The sequence below is a fragment of the Spermophilus citellus genome (genome assembly GCF_964194105.1).
Source record: "Spermophilus citellus genome assembly, chromosome: 2".
Classification (NCBI taxonomy): Eukaryota; Metazoa; Chordata; class Mammalia; order Rodentia; family Sciuridae; genus Spermophilus; species Spermophilus citellus.
Window position 1 is genome coordinate 26,480,963 of NC_138183.1, and position 22,075 is coordinate 26,503,037.

At 41.7% G+C, this 22,075-nt stretch overlaps 1 protein-coding gene across 11 annotated transcripts in view; it reads right to left on the reverse strand.

Moving 5' to 3' along the window:
• The window catches only part of ZNF462 (zinc finger protein 462), a 142,594-nt gene that overhangs the window by 105,165 nt on the left and 15,354 nt on the right, over positions 1-22,075 (reverse strand). Inside the window, exon 1 of one of the 11 annotated variants that reach the window (XM_081282028.1) lies at positions 7,377-7,687. The exons of the other annotated variants lie outside the window; for them this stretch is intronic. The gene's annotated coding sequence lies outside the window, so the exon portion shown is untranslated. Of the gene's footprint in view, positions 1-7,376; positions 7,688-22,075 lie in introns of those variants that run through there. 11 annotated transcript variants of the gene reach the window in all.

Below are 22,075 nucleotides of genomic sequence, written 5' to 3' on the forward strand. Positions count from 1 at the left end.
GGTTTGGGTGTCTGTCCTGGCACAGAACCAGCCATGATTTGGGGGAAGTGGCTTGATCTCTGTGGGTCACAGAGATGATTCCACTTCTTGGGGTTGTTGAGGAGCATAAATTTATAGAATGCATACAGAAAGTCGCTGGTTTAGTTGATAAAGTGCTTTGCAAATCAATGTAAGGTGTGGATTTCTCTAAACCTGACCTCTATTACTTTTATGCTTTGATAGTGTATTTTAGGAATTTGCTTAGAAATATACAAGAAGATTCTTGCTTTATGTCACCTGTGTCATCTTCCCCCTTCTTTCTCACTTTCAAAAAGTCAGTAACTGGAGATCCAGACCTCTGACTTTGAGAGCAGGAATAGGATGAGGCCAAGGGGAGAAGCCTGAGGCCAGGGTGACTCATGGCTGTGGAATCCATTAACGGTGGAATGCTCTCCGCATTTCTCCTCCTTGTCAAGCCTCTGGGTTAGCAAGGTACAGATGACAGATGAAGGAAACAGGCCTATTTCTTTGCAGACCAAAAATTATTTATATATGCCTGCGTGTGCGTGTTTGCGTGTGTGCGCGCGCTCACTCGCACCTCCAGATATGAAGGTAAAGATCTAAGCAAATTACTCTTCTATTATATGGTATGAAATCAGAAACTTGACTTGATTGGTATTTCTTCCAGTTGTCTTTTTCTCCACAGCCTCAGAGTATGGCAAATTAAACCTCACAAATCCTTAGATATGATTAAAACTTAGGTGAAAAGAAAGAGAAGCCACGGAAATTCTCCAACATTGTAAGACATCTAGGTTGTAGTGTTACTAGTTGGGACACAGGGAAGTACACAAGGTGGTGGGTGAGGTTTAATGCTACCAGAATTTTTTTTTTAAGGTCAAGAACCTGAAGCTAATAAAGCTTGTGTTACATGCTCATGTATTCTGCTACCTAATCTTCAATCCAAGTTGCACCTTTGTTCAAAGGATGCCAGGATTATCAGGGAACAAGGGGAAAAGGACCTCAAGGGGAACATTCTGGATGCCTTGTGCTTGGATTCTCTGACGCAGCTGTAGTTATTAAAACTCTATTAAACCAGCTGCTAATAATTTTCAAATGGCCCATTAGTTCTACCAGTGACCTTGGGCCACCACCAATTTCAGACCTTGTCTTCATGTCTTAATCAACCACCTCAAATGGAACTCCCTTTTCTTTCAACAGAGAAATACATTTTGAAGACACATGGTTGATTGCATAGGTTCTCAGTCATAAGGGGATTTGTATAATGTGAAATTTAACCTAAAAACCCCAATTTTCCTGAAAGGAAAATGATCCCTCTGAGATTTCCTTCTCCACAGCAAGGTGAAAAGCTAAACTTCTTTTTTGTGTATTTTTTTTTTTTAATTTTTGCTTTGTTTAACAGAACAGAATGCATGGATGGGTCTCCCAGGACTCTTTGGAAAACTTTCTTGAATGTGCTTGATCAACAATGGGAATCCATCCAGAAGAGGGAAAATGCCAGGAAAATATACCCTAAGCTACTTCAGAGGAATCTGAGGAAACGCCACCTTTTCTATAATCAAGGGCATGGAGAGGGGAAGAACTTGCAAAAGTGATTTGATTTTCAGATGTGATTTATTAATGGGACTGAGGATGATTCTAAAATAAATCAACACCATGAAAAACAAGAGCGCCAAGACTAAAAGGAATGTCCTTTTCTTAGGCTTGGAACCGAAAATATTTTTCTCTCCCGTGACCATCTTAACTTCAAAAGCAGAAGCAAGGAATGTCAGTCTGTATGGAGGTCCTCTGGCTGCTTGCTATGTTTCCATTCTTTCCACAGAGAAGGCGAAAGGCCCACTGTGTGTGTCCACCAACAGAGATGAGAAAAAAGTCACTTGTTTTCAAACTTTCAGGGGACACAGATAACTGAGGGAGGGGGGGCACAGAGATGGATAAAGATTATTTTGGAATTAAGTGTTAGATTTTGAAAATCAAGAAAGTCTGAGAATTCAAGAAATGTTCAGAATTTCTAGTGACCAGAGCATGAGCCTCATGGTGTGTGGAGTAGGGAAAATGCATTTTCCTCTTTGCCTTCTTTTTTTTTTTTTTTTTTTTTTTGTACTTTTATTCCAGGAAGAACTCTTCTTCAATACTGTGAGTATACCCAACAATCTCCCGCTTCCTAGAAATCAATCATCATCTCTTCAGCCAGATGTATTTTCTGTCCCACCTTTGACTTTTTACCAATTCTCACAAAATTGGCTAAAAATCTTCTTGATTTCCTGTATTAACCATATTCTTCATTAAAAACATTTTTTTTCAAAAAAAAAAAAAAACAACACAAAAAGAAAAGAAAAAAGAAATAAGAAAGCCTGTCTTTACATTCTACTTAACCACAGGGGTACAGAGGAAACCATCAGATATTAAGGATGCCATTTAGTCCTCAAGAATGAAAGTGAGAAAGTTACTTGGGTCACCTCTTTGTTCACCATGGCTGGCAAGTTTCCAGGCAAGAGAAGGCAGTAATCTCAGGGTAATGAACAACTGGAGTCCCTCAGGCACTCCCTCCGAAGCAGTATTGTTTCATGTCACAGCATGATGCAAGTGACATGAGCTTCAGTGCAGAAGACCAAGACAGGGAATGACCTCTAGATTTCCTTATCATAGCATATGCCCTCTGACCTCGCCACAGTGGGCTAACCTGATGTTCCTCCCTGCTATGCCTAAGTGCATCGGTATGAGTGGGGATCCGACTCAAGTATTCCTCACCGTAAATGGATGTAAGCCCCGCTCCAGGATACAAATGTAAAAACTACAGCTGTGGGCATAAAGGACTGCAGAGAGGTGGGTGAGATACTTTCTGTGTTGACTTTGTATATGCCCAAAAGAACTCTAGGAGGACAGGAAGGAGTTTTTCTAAAGATGTCTGGGAAACATCAAACCAGTGTCCCTGGCAAGGGTACTTCAGGTGTTGCTGGGTTTATAACTGGAGGTCCGTCCATGAACAAATGGTAGGCTGACAACGGATTTGGAGAGTGAAGTCACACATAACTTAGTCAAGACCTAGAGAGCCTATAACTATTTATTGCCAAAACAACTAAATTCTAGCTGGGCATGGTGGCACACGCCTATAATCCCAGAAGGTCAGGAAGCTGAGGCAGGAGGATCACAAGTTCAAAGCCAGCCTCAGCAATTTAGCGAGGCCCTAAGCAACTTAGTGAGACCCTGTCTCAAAATAAAAAAAATTTAAAAAGTCTGGGGATGTGGCTCAGGGATTAAATGCCTTTGAGTTCAATCCCTGGTACCATAAATAAATAAATAAATAAATAAATAGCCAAAGGGGGGGAGGGGCTAAATTCTATCACCAAAATTTATAAACTTTCAGGCAGAATATCATCCAAGGGGACACAGGAGTTAACCAATGGAGAAAAGTCCAGTCCAGGAATCCTGTGGGCATGTTAGCAGGATGATAGATGGAATCTGAGATCAATGTGGAATCAAGCTCTAGTTGCAAGCATGAAACATTCCTGAGCATCAAACACAACCCATTAATTGGCCTGGATATGCATATGTGTCAAGGTGGCCTTCAGCTTCTTAAGGTGGCCATCCTATATCCTGATCACCTAGATAAATCATCACGTCTGGAAAAACCAGGTGACAAGAAAGACATCCCAATAGCTTTGGTGGGGGAGGGTGGAGAGGTAGCTGATCTTGAGCAATCAGAGAGAGCACAGAAGCCAAAGGAAATGCATTACAACACAGCACTTCCAGGTATGGGGATAGGTTACACTTGCTGACATATGCCAAGGTCAATGTTAAATTACGAGCTTCTGGAAAGTGGGGTCTAGGTCTTTCATTCCCAAAGCCAAATTTAGCACAAAGCCTCAGAAGTAGTCAAATGCTCAATAAACGTTTGGGAAGGCTTGGGCTGTAGCTCAGTGGCAGAACATTTGCCTAGCATGCACAAGGACCTAGTTTCAAATTCCAATCCCTCAATAAATGGTTGAATGAATGAATAGAAGTAAAAATACAAATAACCCTGGTGTCCTGCATTCAATAACAGGGAAAAAGGTTATTTTTTTTTCTTAAACCAAGAAGAACCTGAGCAAGTTGTATAAACACCAGTGGTAGCCACAAATCAAAGAGAAGGAAGGGCAGGGGAATGCACAGTCTGACAAAGAGAGTTCTCCAGCCCTGTTCGCTTTTAACCAGACTCCCCAGCACATTCACCACATCCCATCACTGGCATTGCTTTCAAATCTAAAAGACAGCAGCAGCGACAGCAACAACCTGAGCTCGTTAATGATCACAACCCTCTGAGCCATCAGAGCATAGGGGAGCAAGGAGACAGGAAAGTTTTACAAGCTAAATGGGGAGGGCAGCAATTTCTGAGGCCTCCCTTTAAAAAGGGGTGGGGAGAAAGGGTGTGTACACAGGTAATGGATGTGCCCGTCTTCCACCTAGGTGCCCCATTAGGCCAATATTTTGCAAAACCAGGTGTGTGCAATTTGCTTATTAAAGTTCTCACCCTGGGGCAACTGACAAGACTCATCAGTCCTGGAAGACAAGTGCTATGACCCCAAGGCAAGTTAAAGCATATCCGGAATATTTTAAGCTAGAAAGAGAATCTTTTTGTTAAAGTGAGAGGGGATCATTCTGCTGCAACAACTGACTAGGAGGAAAAGGAATTAAGAATGGTTTGTACCCAGTTTTGTCCAAAACAAAGGCTCATGGTTAGACGGAGTTTCCAGAAGGAACAAGGGAAACATTTTTTTTTTTTATTGATGATTTTGTAATTGGAGGCACTATCAAAAGGCAGTGTTTCATTAGAGAGCACCAGCTCCAAGGTGGCCCCCCTCGCCTACTTTCTAAGAGCCTGATTCACACTCTCTTGACCAAGATCACTTAGAAATCCAGGTATGAGTTAGACATCATTACCCTAAGTACATGTATGAAGACACGAATGGTGTGAAAATACTTTGTGTACCATCAGTGACTTGAAAAATTGTCTTCTATGTGTGTAGCATGCCATCATGGACAACAAATTAGAATACATAATTTAATAATTAAGAAAAAGAAATCCAGGTAACTCTCCCTCCTTGTTGACTAATAAGGTGGGGGAAAACCATAGACAGGAAGCAGCCATTGCAAAGAAACATAGCACTTTGTCTAAGGGGAGCTGTCTAGAGCTCAGGATGGCAAAAAAAAAAAAAAAAAAAAAAAAAAAGAGCCCCAATTCTGTTCTCCAGACCAGACAGTCAAGAGGGACAAATGGAGGCATCTGAATGGGAAATGACAGTGGCTTTTTCTGTTGTTATCAATAGCACTCATCTCAAATTAGACATTAGCAGATTGCTCTACCTGTGAAACATAGCTTCCTCCATGCTAAACACAAACCCTCCTCAGGGCAGAATATTGTGAGTTCATATGAGAAGATAGGCACGACAGAGTTCTGGGGGAAGGTGCTTCTATCCCCAAAGACACATGAAGTCCCCATTTACCCAACTATGAGGTACCTATCATTGCGCTAGGCAAATTCACAGACCAGTCTAGCACATTCACCCTCTACGTTTATTGTCGCAACAGCTCATCTCTGGAAACAGAAAGGGTTCCAAAATTACACTTAACACCTTGTGAGGGTCATGTTACAAGAAAATTTATAACCAAAGATTTTCCTTCTAAATTTACTAAACTATGTTAAGAATAACCCAAAAAGTTCTCCTCAGTGACAGTTGCATCGTTCTGACAGTATGAAATCTATAAATCCCAATATGTTGTAAGGCAATCATACTCCCTGTGAATTTCTTGATGAGCAACAGTTCATCTGTCTCATCACAATAAATAAGGAAAAGAGAGAAAGGAAAGAGGGGGGAAAAAATGTACAATATGGGCTTGGCAAGATCCAGAGAGTGTTTTGTGAAACCTAACAACTTAGTCACCTTGGGCAAATCCCTTAAATGTTCTTGGTTTCAATTTCCCTGGATATAAAAGGAGATTTAATAACCTCCAGTGTTGTTTCTAGTTTCACAATCATGGTCACAGATAGGGAACCGCTCGGGAAATGCCTTGGATTGGTGATAATCAGGGCACCAGGGTTCCAGTGTGGCCCTGTGTTCCCCTGAGCAATTCTGACCTCTGTGAACCTCTTCTTAGTCCATCTGTGGAGACAGGGGTGCAGGTGGTGAAAAGCAAAGTGGACAACTCAGCAGGAATGGCATGTGCAACAGGGACAGGTGGGACCCTCAGCAACAGTGCACAGAGAGCTCTTCAGGCTCCCCAACAAAGCCCAGGCTAGAACCCCAACACTGGTCCAAACCACTACTTAACACCCAGTTGCCCTGGAGAAGTCACCTGGCTAAGCTATTCTGAAAGAGATTCTCTCTGCCTCATGACTTTATTTGAAACCGTTTGGGGAGAGGATGTCTTCATGAACACTAAGTAAGAAAGTGCTTGGGTAGGGAGTAAATCTGTGATTTTAAATCACATAATTGTAAGGGACAGCAAGTATGGGGAAGTGCCATCGCCTGTCACTTACCCTCTCCCGCCTACTGTAGGCTTCTCTGCTTGATCTCCACACTCTCTTCCAACAAGCCTAGACAAGGCCCAGAATCCTCAAAGTGGAGCTCCAGGCAGTCTCCACCAATCAATCAAAATTGGCACAAAAAATAGAATCGATCTGCCAACACGGCTGTAGTGGAATAAGCATGGATCACCAAGGCAGGAAGCTGGGATTCCATTTCAGGTTTCCCTAACTCACTTCCTACATTATGGACTTTGGACAAATCACTTAAGCCTTTGCAGAGCTGCAGAACGAAGGGGTTGGGTGGGAGGATTTCAAGGGCCCATAAAGACTGACTTTGCAGAGGACAGTAACGCCTTTCCTTCCAGACCCTATGTCTCCCTTCCATTTTTTCTGTAGCTGACACTGCTGTGTATTTGGGGATCAAGATTTAGAATGTGCTCACAGTCTATGTCTGGATCCTCGAGGCGGCATCCCGGCATTTTATTTTTAAAACCAGGATCCAGTATCATTGCCAACATGCAGTGGCTTGAATCCTGAGAGCTGGATACCCTTGAGTCATTATCAACTTTCAAAATAGGCAGCACATTCACACGACTGAACAGAAAGACACTTCAAGCTTCAAAATAATTTTGGATTTACATAAACATGTTGGAGTCATGAAAAGACAGAGAAAGTTTAGAGAGTGGTCTAGTGAGGCAACAATCCCAACCACCTTCTGACCACCCCACCCGCACCCCATTTTTCACTCAACCAGTAGTGCTCATGAGTCACTAGGCAGCTGCTACCTCCATCATGCTAAGGTCAGCAAACCCACCTCTTGGGTACTAGTTACCTCTTGCGTTACACACTTTAGGCTACCTTGAGCACACTTTACCTTTTTCTGCAGAAAACAAAAGCCTCCGTCTATCCAGATGAGAAAAGATCCAAAGAGCAAATGATTATGAGAACATCCTCTTCAAGTGGTTTGTGTGAGGACAGGGGATAAGGTGGAGGTAAGAAACGGACACTTAGGCAGCAGGCAGGTCCTCCACGTCATCCCATGTGCAGGACAGTGATTTCAGGTTGTCCTTTAGAAAGTCCTGATGGTGGCATGGGCTCTGCACCATCTGCCCAAACAGTGACCTAATGCTGATTTCTGCTGGGGCAGCTGGAACAGGACAGAATCGTTCGCCACAGTGCTCTGAGTCACTCAGCAACATCTCAGAGTTAACAAGACCACATGGTCAGCTGCTACTTAAAGCCTTGGAGGCACTTCAACCTCTTAACTTGGGTAAGCGTTAGAGCCTAGTAGGTAGTGTCCAACTCCTTAAAATAACTTTAAAGAGACTATACTCCCTTCTTGGAGCTTCTAAGCATGCCAAGGACATGAGCATGAGTTCTTGGGCCATGATCACTGTTTTCTGTTACTAAAAAATTACCGGCAATCAGACAAATTTCCTCAACTTGCTTTATTCTTTCTACTCATTCACTTTTCCTCTTTCACTTCTAAAATAACCTTCTTGCCTGGTGAGACCTTTACAGTTGAAATAAAATGAGGAGAAAGATCAAATTCTCTTACTAATGTGTACTCTATAGACACTCTCTGCGGTGCCAGAAGGGTGGTTTATGGCAGTAGTGGTAGTTATTTCAGGGATAGGTAATAATATAGAAACAATTCCCTGCCTTTTCTCAGGAAGTCAAAGTGTCTGACCTGTTCAATGTTGCAACAGGGTCATTTTCCTTTTTGTTGAGATTAATGCAGAACACATCCTAGAAAGGTATGTTGACCACAACTACTGCTTTGAAGCTGAAATCTTCATCTTTCCAAGTTACTTCTTAACCTCTGGGGAAAGTTCTACTGAGCTGGTTCAGATGGCCATTCAGTGCACTAACCAACACAACTACCTACCAAGCATATTTATTAGTCCCTGGCTAGTGTTGATCCTGTAGCGATGGTCCCTCTGATTAAAAAATAGGTCAGTTAGCAATGGCCTAATATCAGAGGCAACAGCTTCAAACCAGGCCATGCAGGAAGCCATATGGAGTGAGCCTGGTCAACAAGTGCATCTCCTTATCATTAATAGAAAAAAAAAATTTTTTTACTTGGGGTCAGTAGCAATTTCTTTATATTTAGAAGCCGACATAATACAACTTCCCTTTATTTTTGTCAAATGTATTAATTTGAAAAAAAAATTGCATCCAATCTAATTGATGAGTGACAGATATTCTGCTGACATTGCCTCTACTGTAGGAGACAAGGGACAGGGCAGAGAAGGATGGGGGTAGTGGTAGTGGAGCACAGTAAGTAGCCTGCCACTGAGATGACATTTCCCAAATTTAAATCACTCAGTATACAGTACCCTTAAGGTGCCCTAAAGGTACTAAATTCCTGGGGAAGAAAAGAGGAAAGCCTATTCCGTAGCTCCAATTATTACCAGCTACAAATATCAAGTTCTGACAGCAACTCTTCCCTTTCCTCCTTCCTGCATGGGGCTGCTTCTTCCTCCCTTGCTTAATGACACTGTACTCAAGGCCAGTGGCTCCTACATCTGGCTTCTGAAAACACACCTTCTAAGCTCCCACCCTAAACCTAAGGAATCCCTCTCCTGTGGTGGAACTTAAAAGTCCATTTTTAATAAATCCCTTTTTGTTTCTAAGTTCTCAGAATTAATTCTGGAAGATCAACCAGGTTTAGAAATCACTGCCCATACCACAGTTTTACAGTCATTTTTAAAAGGGGATGTCCACCCCCCTGCCGCCACACAAACACTTGAGGTTCCTCAAACACTTTTTTTATGAGCAATGAAGAGAACAGAACAACTTCCTCCACTGCCACCCAAATATCCAGCAATTAGCAGGCTAGACCCACAGATTCTTCACATTCTGAAGCTGCTAAAACAAACACTGTGTGTCTGGTGCAAAGTTTGCTCACCAGCCCCTATGACTTGTGTGGGCTTCCCATCCATCTAAATGAACGAGCCAAAGCTGCTGATTCCAGGTGAAATGATAAATAAGTCAAAGGAGCCTCAGTCTTAGCTCTGGACTCCATCCAAACTGCAGACAAAAAGATTTACTAATCCCTTGCATACAATATAAAAATAATAATACAAAAACACAACCACCTGCCATTAGCCACATCTAATCTAATCCTTCCTTGCAATGAAAATTTTACTTGGGGTGTTGAACACCAAACTCGGCCTCCCGTGCACCATAAATGAATTCATGGTACAGGCCTGTGTGCAAGGGATTCTGGGAAGACTCAACTCCTCAGAATGAACTGGGATGAAACATGAGGATTAAAATCAAAACTAGGAAACATGGCCATGAGGAGCAAAGTCTTTTCATTTTTCCATCCATACACTATTCTGCCTTCACTGGGCCAGCATTAATATGGTCTCTGCTTCAGAAAGGCTTTGACTTTCCTGCTATTATCCTAGTCTTGCTTTAACACATACTTTATATTAGAATGCGTTCCAGGAAGCATATGGCAATAGAACTAGGTCAACCATTAACCAAATAACAGGAAACTGCTCTGCAGCGCACACCCTTCAAAAGCTTGCTTAATGAGCTGGCTCTTCAGAATATGTCCTTCAGTGAGGTTGGAACTAACAGGATCCATGGGTTTCTTTAATGCTGCAAGGTCACCTAATACCTAGAAGGATTCTGCACATACTAGACTTTCAATGGTCTAAATCATTCAATTGAAATGTTCAAGAACTAAAAAGTCAAAGGTGAAGAAGGATGTTTTCTGAATCCGCCTGACTGTCCTCAAAGAACATTGACTATTATCCTGGTTCTAAGGCTTCATTCTTCCAATTCTGTTACATTGATAGGAAACACTGCATCCTCATCTTTTCTTTCCATAACATTTTTCTCTATATTCCTCGAGGCTTCCATATCACCAATTTACTCTATGAAATATATGCCATAATCCGCTTGGACTTAATAGGTCCAATTCACTCTTAGTTTCATATAAAGCTATAAATGTGTTTCCTCCATGAACAACAGCCTTGAATCATTGACTATTCTTGGGTTTGAATCTCCAATGTTTCAGACTCAATTCTACAAAGTCCACCTTTAAAATGCACGGAAGTGTCAATGAGGATCATAATAGTAAACTGTCATTCTCAAATTAAAATCCTTCCAAAATTACCAACAACCCAACTCTGCATGGCTTCTTCAACCTAGATTGCCATCTGGACATTCTTACTACCAAAATGTATGTAATATGGACTTGTAGAGCTGGGCAGTTTCCTTTGAATGGAAACTTAACATTAAACTCTCATCTTTAAATTACAATCAGGGCCAAATATTCACCCACCAACAATTAAGAGTGTTTGTCTAATGATGTTTGGAGTAGCAATCACTGCTCATTTTGTTTCAGAAATCTAGGTATATTTAGGAAAGAGATATTTAGAAGCAATGTCACCTTTTAAAAAATGCTAGGTTTGGTTTACTGAACCAACATATGCCTTTTGTGACATCTTTTCTAGACACTATACAAGGCACAAGATACAGGTGAACAGGGGGACCCTGGGCCTACCTTTCTGTGGCTTCCAGTCTCATGTCTGTTCAGTAACTGACATGAAACAAACCAGTGGTTGGCCTTCAAAGTTCATTTGGCCAAATTTTAACTGGCTAAGGTCTTCTTCTCTGAAAACAGCCATCAGGTTTTCATTGAGCACCAACATACTAGAAGTTAGTACACTGAGCTAGAGGTCAAAGAAAAAGAGAACTCTCAGAGACATTAAAATTGTTACGTCTTTTGAATTTTGGAAAACTACATGTCTTACTTCTGTGCTATTCTTGGAAAATTTCAGGTTTTCTTTTAAAGGAGTTGGTTGTGTAGCAATAGTCAAAACAAAAAAAAAAAAACAGAACTTCATCTAAGGAATTTAATAAATAATCTATTACAGAATGTTCAAGATAGTGCAAACAGAGGTTAAGGTACTTTTTTTCTCCTTTACCAGATTTTGGAGCCACGTTTCACAGAGGGACACACCGGCTTTTAGAAGTCACTATATAATAAAAGATACTGCTCAGCCCCAATAGCCGAGAAACGAAAACATTTGTCAATCCCAACGGTGCAAGCTTCAAAGAGTCCCCTACTGGGGATATCACGAAAACCTCAAGGGTATTCTGACCCCCAGATCAGAAAGTCACTGTTTAACGGTGCTCTGCCCATAATTTTATAAAACCATAAGGATGAGAGGAAAGGGAATTAGTATTTTTTATATGCCCACTATATGTCAGGCTCTGAAACAGAGATTTATATTCATGATCTCATTTATTCCCCACAAGAACCTTACAAAGCAGATTTCTTTTCCCAGATAAGGAAACTAGGATCAGAGATTACATGCTTCTCTCAAGGTCACTCAGCTACTCAATAGCTCTGAGGTCTAGGATCCTTGCACCATGTTCAACAGCCCCTGCTGCAAGGCCTTCACTGGCCTACCAACACTGATAGCAAAGGATTCCCTTACTCCTGGCCTCCCTCATGCGAGGGAGTCATGGGTTCCCCCCTCATATGAGTGCACACTGCTCACATCATAATCTCCAAGACCCTTGAAAGATGGTCTAGTGGTTCTCAGAGTGCACACACTGCCGATGGCATAGGTCAGGCCAGTTCAAACTCTTAAGATAGAGAGCAAGATGAAGTCAGTGGGTCCTCGTGCCAATTGCTCTCATCCTTATTCATCTGCAGAAGCATGCCAAGGCCTGCCTGGAATGATGCAGGAAAGGGTCACCATAGCTGATCCTATACCCCTCCAGCTTGCTATGAAATAAAAGCTCAGTGCTGAGATAGGCTGCTTCTTGAAAACCTGCCAATATTGCTTCATAGGAATCAAAATTCTTAAACTAGTTGCATCCATCAACCTCAGAGTTAAACCAAGGAGGTCTAAAGGTTAAAGGTCTAAGAATCTGTGGACCCAAACCATCCTGGCATCCACATCCTCCACTCTGCCCACTGGGCATTCCTTTTTAACTCACAAAGGAATCCAAATGCTTTTTTTTTTTCCCCATCAGTCTGAAGTTCTGACTACTGACACATTTAAATAGAGAAGCACAGGTAAGTACCACAGTTATGAAAGGCCCATCTTTTGCCATTAATAAAAATGTACCCCGACAACCACTCTTTCTATTCCAGCAGCTCCACAAAACCCACGCAAGAAAGGTGGGATTGCTGAAATGCAGAGCTACTTAACATAAACAAACACAGAGTCCACACTGGGGTTAGGAGATGTGGCTAATTTTAGACGACTGTTTTCCTTCAGATGAATCGGAGCCTGGACCTCTCACAGGTTTAATGGAACCCTCGCACCTACATTTGACCAACTCCACCTCAAAGTTTTCTCAGCTATGGAAAACAAGTGGTGAAGCAGCTGAAAGAAGGAATTCATTCCTGCGCTGTGAGGTCCTCCCAGACAGACTGTGCAGTCGGCTCCAGGCCCTGGACTGATGGGGCTGCACCAGGGATTGATGCTGAGAAGATGTGAGCGCTCAGGAACATCTCACGGTGGTCAGGCTCTGTAGAGCTTCCACTGAGCAGCCTCAGAAGCACGTAATCATTCAAGAGAGAATGCGAAAGTCTTCCTAGCAGACAGCAGAAATGCCGAGGGCACTTGATGATTACAGACAACTCGCTGGTCCCATTCCTAGGGAAGCTCTGGAAGACTCCACGCTTTGACTGCATACAGAACACAGTCTCTGATATTAGAAACAATCAAATATTGTGTTCAGTTGGTATTCCGAGATTCTGTGGGTTGCTCTCTCTCCCCTTGATACCACCACGAAGCCTGCAGAGTGTGGAGCTAAGTGTACTTGCCAACTTCTTCCCGCTCAAGCCAGTGAGAAGACCTGTTTCAGCCTGGTGGCTCGTTGTACTTGCTCATCAGCTTTCGGGTTTAACAAAGGAAAACAATCTACCCCTCAAATTGTAGAAGCTTTCTTTCCAGGAGAACTAGACAACCCTGATGGCTCTCTCCAGTTACATAGCAATTATGTAATTGCTAAGCTTCTGCAGAATCACGGGAACCATTCCGCAGCTTCTTACCAACTACAGCTGCAGCCCAATGTTCTGAGATGATTGCAGCCTGTGAATGGATGGCCGGTCTCAAAGCTGAGCACAAAGGGACATACAATGGGATTCCATCTCAAGCACAAAGATGTTCCTGCCTAATGAAGCCCTTACTCCTCCTCCCAGTCTGTGCAGCAGACTCTTCCCTCTGCCCGCCCTACAAGTGTGTGGAATGTGGTTTACTCTGTTTATGCTGACAGGTTCCAAAAGAGGCAGAAAATCAGCTGAAGTTTTGCCATGGACCATGCACAAGGTAATCATTTAACACATAATGTGAAAGCTCCAGAAGAGGACAAGAGGCAAGGGGGGTGGAAAGCATCTCTCTAGGCTTCCTGCATTGGCATGAAATGACTGCTTCCCTTCCTTCTGCCAGCTCCAATCCTTCATGTTGACATTACACATCCTGTACTGTAGATCCACCCCCATGCTGCCGCTTGCCCAGCTGAATTATCTCCTGCGTCACAGCGGTGGTAACAGAACTGCTGGCTCGGCAGACCTGAGAGCACCATTTCAATGCTTAATGCATTCAGCAACTGGACACATTACCAGTGCGTCGGGGCTGGTTTGTGGCCCTCTTAGCAGCCATGCAATACTTGACCTAACCTTCTGCTAACCAGATGGTCTGTTTGCCTCTTGGGACCAAACCATTAAACTTTACTTTATTAAATTCTATCCAAATGTGGGGACAGTTTACAGCAGCGTGTCTGGTTCATCTCCAACAGGGTTGCTAAGATGAAAATGACCTAAAAATAACTGGAAACTCTACTTCACACCAACAGAGAACAAGATATTTTGGAGTAAATATTTAAAATATCTGCCAGATTACGAACCACAGCAGCACAGACTACATGGTTAGCAAATTATAACCTAAATACATACACACAAAGATGCAGAAATGAATGCATCTAAACAGGAATCTGTTCACCACTCCCCTGACTCCAGGCTATTTTAATGTGGGTGAGGACATCCATCTCCATCATAATCACTTCAATTACCAAAACAAAGAGCCTAACACAACTCTGGTAGAGAGATCCCACTTCCCCTGCATTTGACCACCTAGGCACACACTGCAGGTGTGCCTGTCCTCCAAAGGTGCTCAAAACTGTATAATGAATGAATAGATGAGCAGGCACATATTTCTTAACTATAACAGCATCCATAAAATACATCTTATGACAATGAAGACATTAAATGCTTTCCAACTCTATCATCAAGCCACAACTGCTAACTAGGCATGCAAAACCAGGCATCAGATGAATGGCAAGGAGCAAGCCATCTGCACCAGAGGCATTGGGTGGCCACTAATTCATCATTGCAAATGAACCAGAGGTGGCTATTTAGTGGGCACCTGGCTGGGTGCTGGGTGTTTTACATGTATTAGCCTCTTAGCCTCCTCCAGAAAGAATTCCATTCTAAAGATAGGAAACTAGCCACTAGGAGCAATTAGGAGCTTAACCCAAGTTCACAGAGCTGGGAGGTAAGTGGGAGGTAAGGGTGTGAATTTAATTCTGACTCCAAAGCCAACTGATTTTCTCTGTGGTCACAGGTAAGAAACAATCTTACCACAGGTAAAGAATTGAACATATATGAAGGTGAAGTCCCTAACCTAAAGGCTCAAGTGGAAGACCTTAAGATGTCCTAGGGTGTGCAACCAGAGATATGAAAAACTGTGCTCTATATGTGTAATATGAATTGTAATGCATTCTGCTGTCATATATAACAAATTTAAATTAAAAAAAAAAAAAGATGTCCTAGCTACTCCAGGCTTCTGGTTCTACTGTTTCATCTCATATTTCTCATTATATTGAGGGCATTCTGTGTTATAATAATTGCTACCACACCCATGGCTACATCTCCACTCTTTTCATTTGGGGTCCACCCAGTTGCATGGGCAGTTTTTCTCTCCTCCTCAAACAGCTCTGGACATAATTTTTAAATGATAACTGTAAAGTTTTCATTAAAAAAAAAAATTCTACTGACACCTTAATATATCTGAAAATTTCCAAAATGTTAAGCAATAACACCACCACTTCATGGGTGATTTGCTTTTAAAGGTGAAAAATAAGTAGCATTTTTACCAAAGAATCACTTACATGTTCTTCATCTTTTTAATCAACATACCCATCACCATCATTCTGCCACCAATGAAACCACCAATTAATGTTCTTTAGCCAAAGCCAACAAGGTAAAGTAAGTCCTGTTAGGTCCTACCAACACCATTCCACATTCTCTACATTTGAAATACCATCTACCCTTAAGACATTCTAAAATTAGCCTCTTTAGTCCTGAGATCTCAGTGCATCTGATATTACAGTGTGTTAGTAAGACCAAGTGAACATAGACTGTTAAAATATATATCTACACAAAGAAAACCAAAGCATTTCTAAGCAAGGGTCCAGGACAATCCTCAAACTGGCTCAGAAATACCTTATATGAGTGAAGCAACAGAGGTATCCAACTTTTATATAAAACACAACCAGGATTTTCCTTGCAATAAAAAAATACTGTTCTTAGACAAATCATTTCTTTTCCAGAATGATACCAAACAATAAGAACAGTAATAACATCTTTCTTCCAAAAAGCTCAAAGAACTTCACATTTATTAAAAATTGTTCCCCTACAACACTCCAGGGAATATCTCTGCAAGGTGTGGATAGGCAACATTGTTAGCATGTAAATGCAATTTTCCAAGAGGGAAACAGCACCATTCTCAGGTCGTTTACAAATTCCTAGTGAACACTGCTGGGTCCACAATCAAATAGAACAGCAGCTCAGGCTGTAGCCACATCTATCTGTGATGGGCAACAGCAGCAAAGACTGCTCATCAGTAAAGGCAGGCACTCCAACTGGCAGAATTCAAAAACTGAGTTCAAGAACAAGGCCAAAATAATTAATAATACTAACTGTGGATGAATGTGTCAAAGTCCTGGAGAAAGGTCTCTTCCTCAGTTTCTCCATCAGTGAGGAAAAAGAAACTATCATTTTGAGTGTCCATTATAAACCAGGACCCTTAAACACACAACATTTTGTAACCCTTTCATTTCTATAGAGTTATATTACTATCATTCACATTTTATTGGGTAGGAAATCATGGGGACAAAGAAATTAAGTGACTTATACAGGGCCACACAGCTAGGAAGGGCCAACCCTTGGCCCACTCTCTTAATGAAGACCCCAACATAGACTACATTTATACCCAGAAATTCAAAGAGACAACTACAAGTAGAAATCTGCACTCTTGATGTTCTAGCAAAAAACAAAAAAACGAGTGCCCAGAGATAACCTCTCTTCACACACACACGCACACACACACACACACACACACACACCTGAATTCCTAGTTGTTCTTCAGACAGATCAACTACCCTAAAGTTTGCTAGGGTGTGTAAATTTTAAGTGCATTATTTTCCTATATAATTGCACATCCAAGAGGGAAGGCAGCCAAATGACAGCCAACGATTCCCAGTGTCACACTGACACATCCACTTCTGACACAGGTTGTTGTCTATATTTCCTAGAAATCGCTGCCTCCATTGAAGACAACAGTAAACAACATCCCAAGCAATGACCTGTTCTCTTTGTGCTAGAAGAGGCTGTGAATACATTTCATCAATCTGGGGGTAATACAGAAAGTTCTCACTTCACAGTTCTCAGACCCTTAATGATCATGTTTATAAGCCACTATCTTAAACACAAATGATTCTTTTTTTCACTTTAAGATTATACCTTATAAAGTAAAAAGATCGATTCAAATGAATCACAATAAAACTACTGGAAAAGCTCCATGTGCTGAGGAAAAAAGCTAGACAATTTTGGATTCTTATGCTTCAAGATTTTTATCTGCTAATGTACTAATGCTTTTTCGGTGCATACTTGAAGCCTAAAACTTAAGAATCTATGTTTCTGCTGAAACCAACAAGAGGTAGACAGTTCACGCATGGTCACAGATAACACTGCCACAGATCTTCCTACCAAGGTAAGGACAAGATCATGGGAAGGTGGCCAGAGGGGAAGAAGAAACAGGCAAGAGCACTTTGGAAACATCAGATGTTCACGGTTTCAGAGCTGCTTCAAATAAGATCACTAACATTTACCTGCACTAGGGTCAATTTTGATAATTGTAGTTGACGTCTAGAAACGGGGTTATGAATATAATTATCATGAAGCAGCAATCGGGCAATCACAACCTAATTAAGCCCACTGACTAGATTATCTTGTTTCCCCCTAATAATTGCATAACATTTAACACTTGCTAATTTCAGGACCTATGGGTGATGTTCCCTCTTTATTAACATGAAACACTCAACCATGGGTAGGCATGAACTTCAGGGACAGTCGACACCTGTTCTTGAACACCCCTTCACCTCTCAGCCCCTTCAAATTACTCATTGGAGGCAAAGTCATGGAGAAGATGGAGTAAACAGAACTTCCATGCAAGCGGAAGGGTGCAGTTCTGCTTTCTAAAATGCCTGCTGCTTTATGTGATCTATAGACTGTGCTTTTATACAATAACCAAGGAATCTATCTTTGAAAATGCGCTTTTCTCTTCCTGTCATGATAATGGATGAATCCTCTGCCAGTCTTACATACATGATCTTCGTAAGTTTGCCTCCTTGTGACATGTTCCAAGGCTGCCTCACCTACAGTGCCTCTCACGTTGGCCGTGCTCTCAAATTCAATGTCCTATGCCCTGTTGTCACTACATCGATAATGACATGTTGACACAATTCACCTGGCCTTCTGCAAAGCAGTTCTGGAGGGCAACCTGGGTGGGTTTCTCTCCAACGAATTTGGAAAAAGATTGAAGAAACAAGCTGAAGACTAATCTTTGAGAAAGTCTGGTGTGAGGGTTGTTTTTAGAAGGCTAGGCACTACTGATGAAGGTCGCAGTTTATGCTTCATGGGGCTAAACAGAGTCTCCCCTATTCCTCTAAGTTTAGAAACACCCCCCCTCCCCGCCCCAGAGAATCACATGCTTTGGTACAGTTCACTTTATACCCTTAAACTATAGAGTTATTTTTTTTTTTCCTGAGACTTTTCCCCACTAAAGTTATTTCATCTAAGAAAACAAGAGCTTTGGTAAGTTTAGTAGACAATGATAGGCATGCAGTGAAAATGGATATGGCCTCCTCTGGTACACATTATGAACAGGACACGTTTATCCCCCTACAAGGTTTTGGTTATGGATCTGTCGGGGAACCAGAGATCAACTGAACAGATCCACAGCACAGCAAAGATTTTATAAAACCAACACTATTTGCCTCCTGGCTGAAGAATCTAGTCAGCATTTAATGCCTAACTACTCATCTGACAGAAGTGACCGTCCTGGATATCTTAGGGGTATCTGGACCTACCCCTTAGAACAGCTTATTGCTCTTAAGGCCATTTGGTCATCCATCAATAGCAGCTTTCTTACGGTTACCACAGTGATTCAGGGAGAGGCAAATAAGACCAAAATATTCATCAAGTCCCAGGATCTACAGAGTACATGGGGATCACTAAAGGGGTGGGGTGACAGCACCACACTTTCAACATAATCTGTCCCACCTTCCACAAATGACCATTAGATAGTGGAACCAATTTTCAAATGTCTGTGTGGCTTCTGATGACATTTTTCAGGCTTATGATAACCAAAGCCAATTTAGAGCACTGAAACTTTCAAAAAAGCCCCTAAAAAAAAAAAAAAAAAAAAAAAGCAAAACACTTTTCTACTTAAAAAAAAAATTTAAAAAAAAGTCACACCGCATATCTTTCTGCCATAACAGATAGGTGCTTTTTTTAAAAACCCATGGGTGGGCTGGGGCTGTAGCTCAGTGGCAGAGCATTTGCCTTGCAGGTGTGAGGCACTGGGTTCCATCCTTAGCACCACATAAAAATAAACAAATTTTAAAAAGGCATTCTGTCCATCTACAACTACAAAAAACTAAAAACAAAAACCATGTGTATAGTTTATTGAGTTTGACATAATTTAAATTATATTTTTCTCTAAAGTTTTGTTTTTCCTATCACCTTTTATAACTCAGAAGAACAAAAAGAGGGTACTATGCAGTAAAACACAACTTTTGTCAGGCTATTGCAATCAGTTGTATCTCTCATACCAACCAATATATTATAATTAATGTTCCATTATGTGCAGATTTCCTTCCAGAACACCAAGGATAAACTCCTGGCAACTGGAGAGATAAACCATCAGGAACATAAGCTATTAGCACACTAAGTAATAACCAAGGCCAGGTTCTACCAGCAGAGAGGCTCTGGAGGCAGTCGCCATTCATGTGAATCCCGGCTCTTCTACTTGCTAGTACCATGACCTTGGGTATATTACTTTACCTCCCTAACCCTCAGTTTCCTCTATCATATGAACAGTCCCTGGTTCATACTAAATGTTAAACAAACGTTACCTAGTATGAATATTAACTGAGTCAATCCCAAGAGGGGAAATAGCATTTCATGGTAGGTCTGTGACATTCCTACTCTGTACTGAAGTTGGCAGAATTTTATGATGGAGCGATCATATTTATCCTCTATTGTTCTTACCTAATATTAAGCCAGACAATATTCACTGACAGCAGAACTCTGACATTCAAATGAAAATGGTCTCCACACAGAGCTTCTTTCCAGTTAGCACTACTAAAGAAAACCAACAGGCTTCAGAGAAGACTATTAAAGATTGAAACCACTGAAGAGAAGTCTGGGTGGTATGTACTTGTTGAACTGAAACCTTCACAGATCTGTGGCTGGCATCCATCTCTGGACATCTTTAGTCTGCAACCCAGGGTGAAAATTTTGTCCCAAAGGAAGGACTCCTAGATTAGGACCATGACAATCTAGATAAGAGTGAGTGGGGCTCAGTTGCTGACTAACTGATCATAACACAGAGGGATGATGTAATTGGGGATTAGAAAGGCTAAACATCCTGCACCGCAATGGCGTTATTTTGGATTTTAAAATGCTGGGAGTGGATTGACAGACCAGCCTGTGACGTTTGGCTCCAGCACCTGGCTTAATCCCAAACTGGACACCAGGTAGTAGTCATGATCCACTCCTTTCCTCTCTGAAATAAGCAGTCTTTGTTCTTTCTTCTAATACCCAGAGCATAGGTAGAGAAGCTCTATGGATAACCTTAGAGAGGACTATCACATTTTCTGTCCATTAATAATGCAGCTATTTTCTACTGTGCTCTATTCTCTACTAAGTTCATTTTCCAGGAAAATCTCCATGTAGGCCTTCTTAACCAGTTCCCTCAAGTTTCCATCTTTCCTTTATCAGAAGGACTGCATTTGTAACATAGAAGTCATACAAATAGTCTTTCAAGCTCAATTCTATTTTTTACAATAGAAGCTTACCAAAGAATGTGGGTCTGAGATGGTCTTCATATTTCACATGCAATAGGTACCAAATTACAAGGTCCTTTTCTACTTGCTTTATTGTTTTCTTAAGAGCAATGCCTTACTTCTTCTTGGAGGCTCTTCCCAGTGGACAGACCTCCTCTATTCCGACTTGTCAATTATTTCCTTGCCTCTCTTCTTCTTTTCCTTTTCCCATCCAAGCAATCCCTCCTTCCAGCAAATTTCCACCATATAATTACAGCAATGCTTTAGCCTACTTTTCTGTTAGCTTAACAACCCTGTCTATTTTCTACTTGTGCTGATGCTACTGTTTGCTTTTCTGACGGGCTAATCCATGTATCCTTTCAAGGCCTGACTTCCCCTACCATGATAGCAGCTGGAGCTCTAATTCACAGGTGCCTTCCAAAGCTTTTCATTAGCAACAGAAATGAGATGGTTTAGAAACCCATTTCTTAATCTGCAGGTGAGTATTGGAACCTTTGTGCAGCAAACATCTTTCAAGTATCCCACATTGTGCCTCTGCACAATTATTTTCTGAGTAATAAGTACAATGTTATAGGCACATTTGCAGTGTTAACAGGGAGAATGTTCCCTCAGAGGAAATCAGCTTTGCCCCCCCACCTCTGGCATTTCCCAGCTTGAGAGAGAAGCAGTCGGCAGACATGAGCAAACGGAAGAATAATGGCTTTTCCTCCTTCCTTCTGAATAGGAAAGAGAAGAATCCAAAAATTCGAGGGCCTTCGCTTGTGCTCTGGTTCAACTGGCCAGACAAGGGCTTAGGGAGCGAGTTTGGCCTTCCCCAGCTGGGCTCTGTGGCGGATAAGCCTCTCCACAAATCCTGGGCTTAATTACTTCTGACACAGTTGTCCTGCCTGGGCCTCCAGCTCCTTTTGTGCTCCAACCAATCTGAATCCAAAGGTAAGTCTCTGCTCACTCACCTTGGGCAAATGCTTAATTTCCTACTAAGTGATCCTAAAACTTTTTAATCAAGATCCATTGGTTCCTAGTAGCATTTCCCCCACCTTCCCTTGCATGGTCTTTGTTAAAAGACTACTACTTGAAGGCCTAGCAAATAACTTCATGATTTATACACTCTTCATCTTCAGGTATTTATTTTTTTAACAAATAAGAACCTACCAGCCCTCCCTTCGCCCCAAAGAGCAGGTT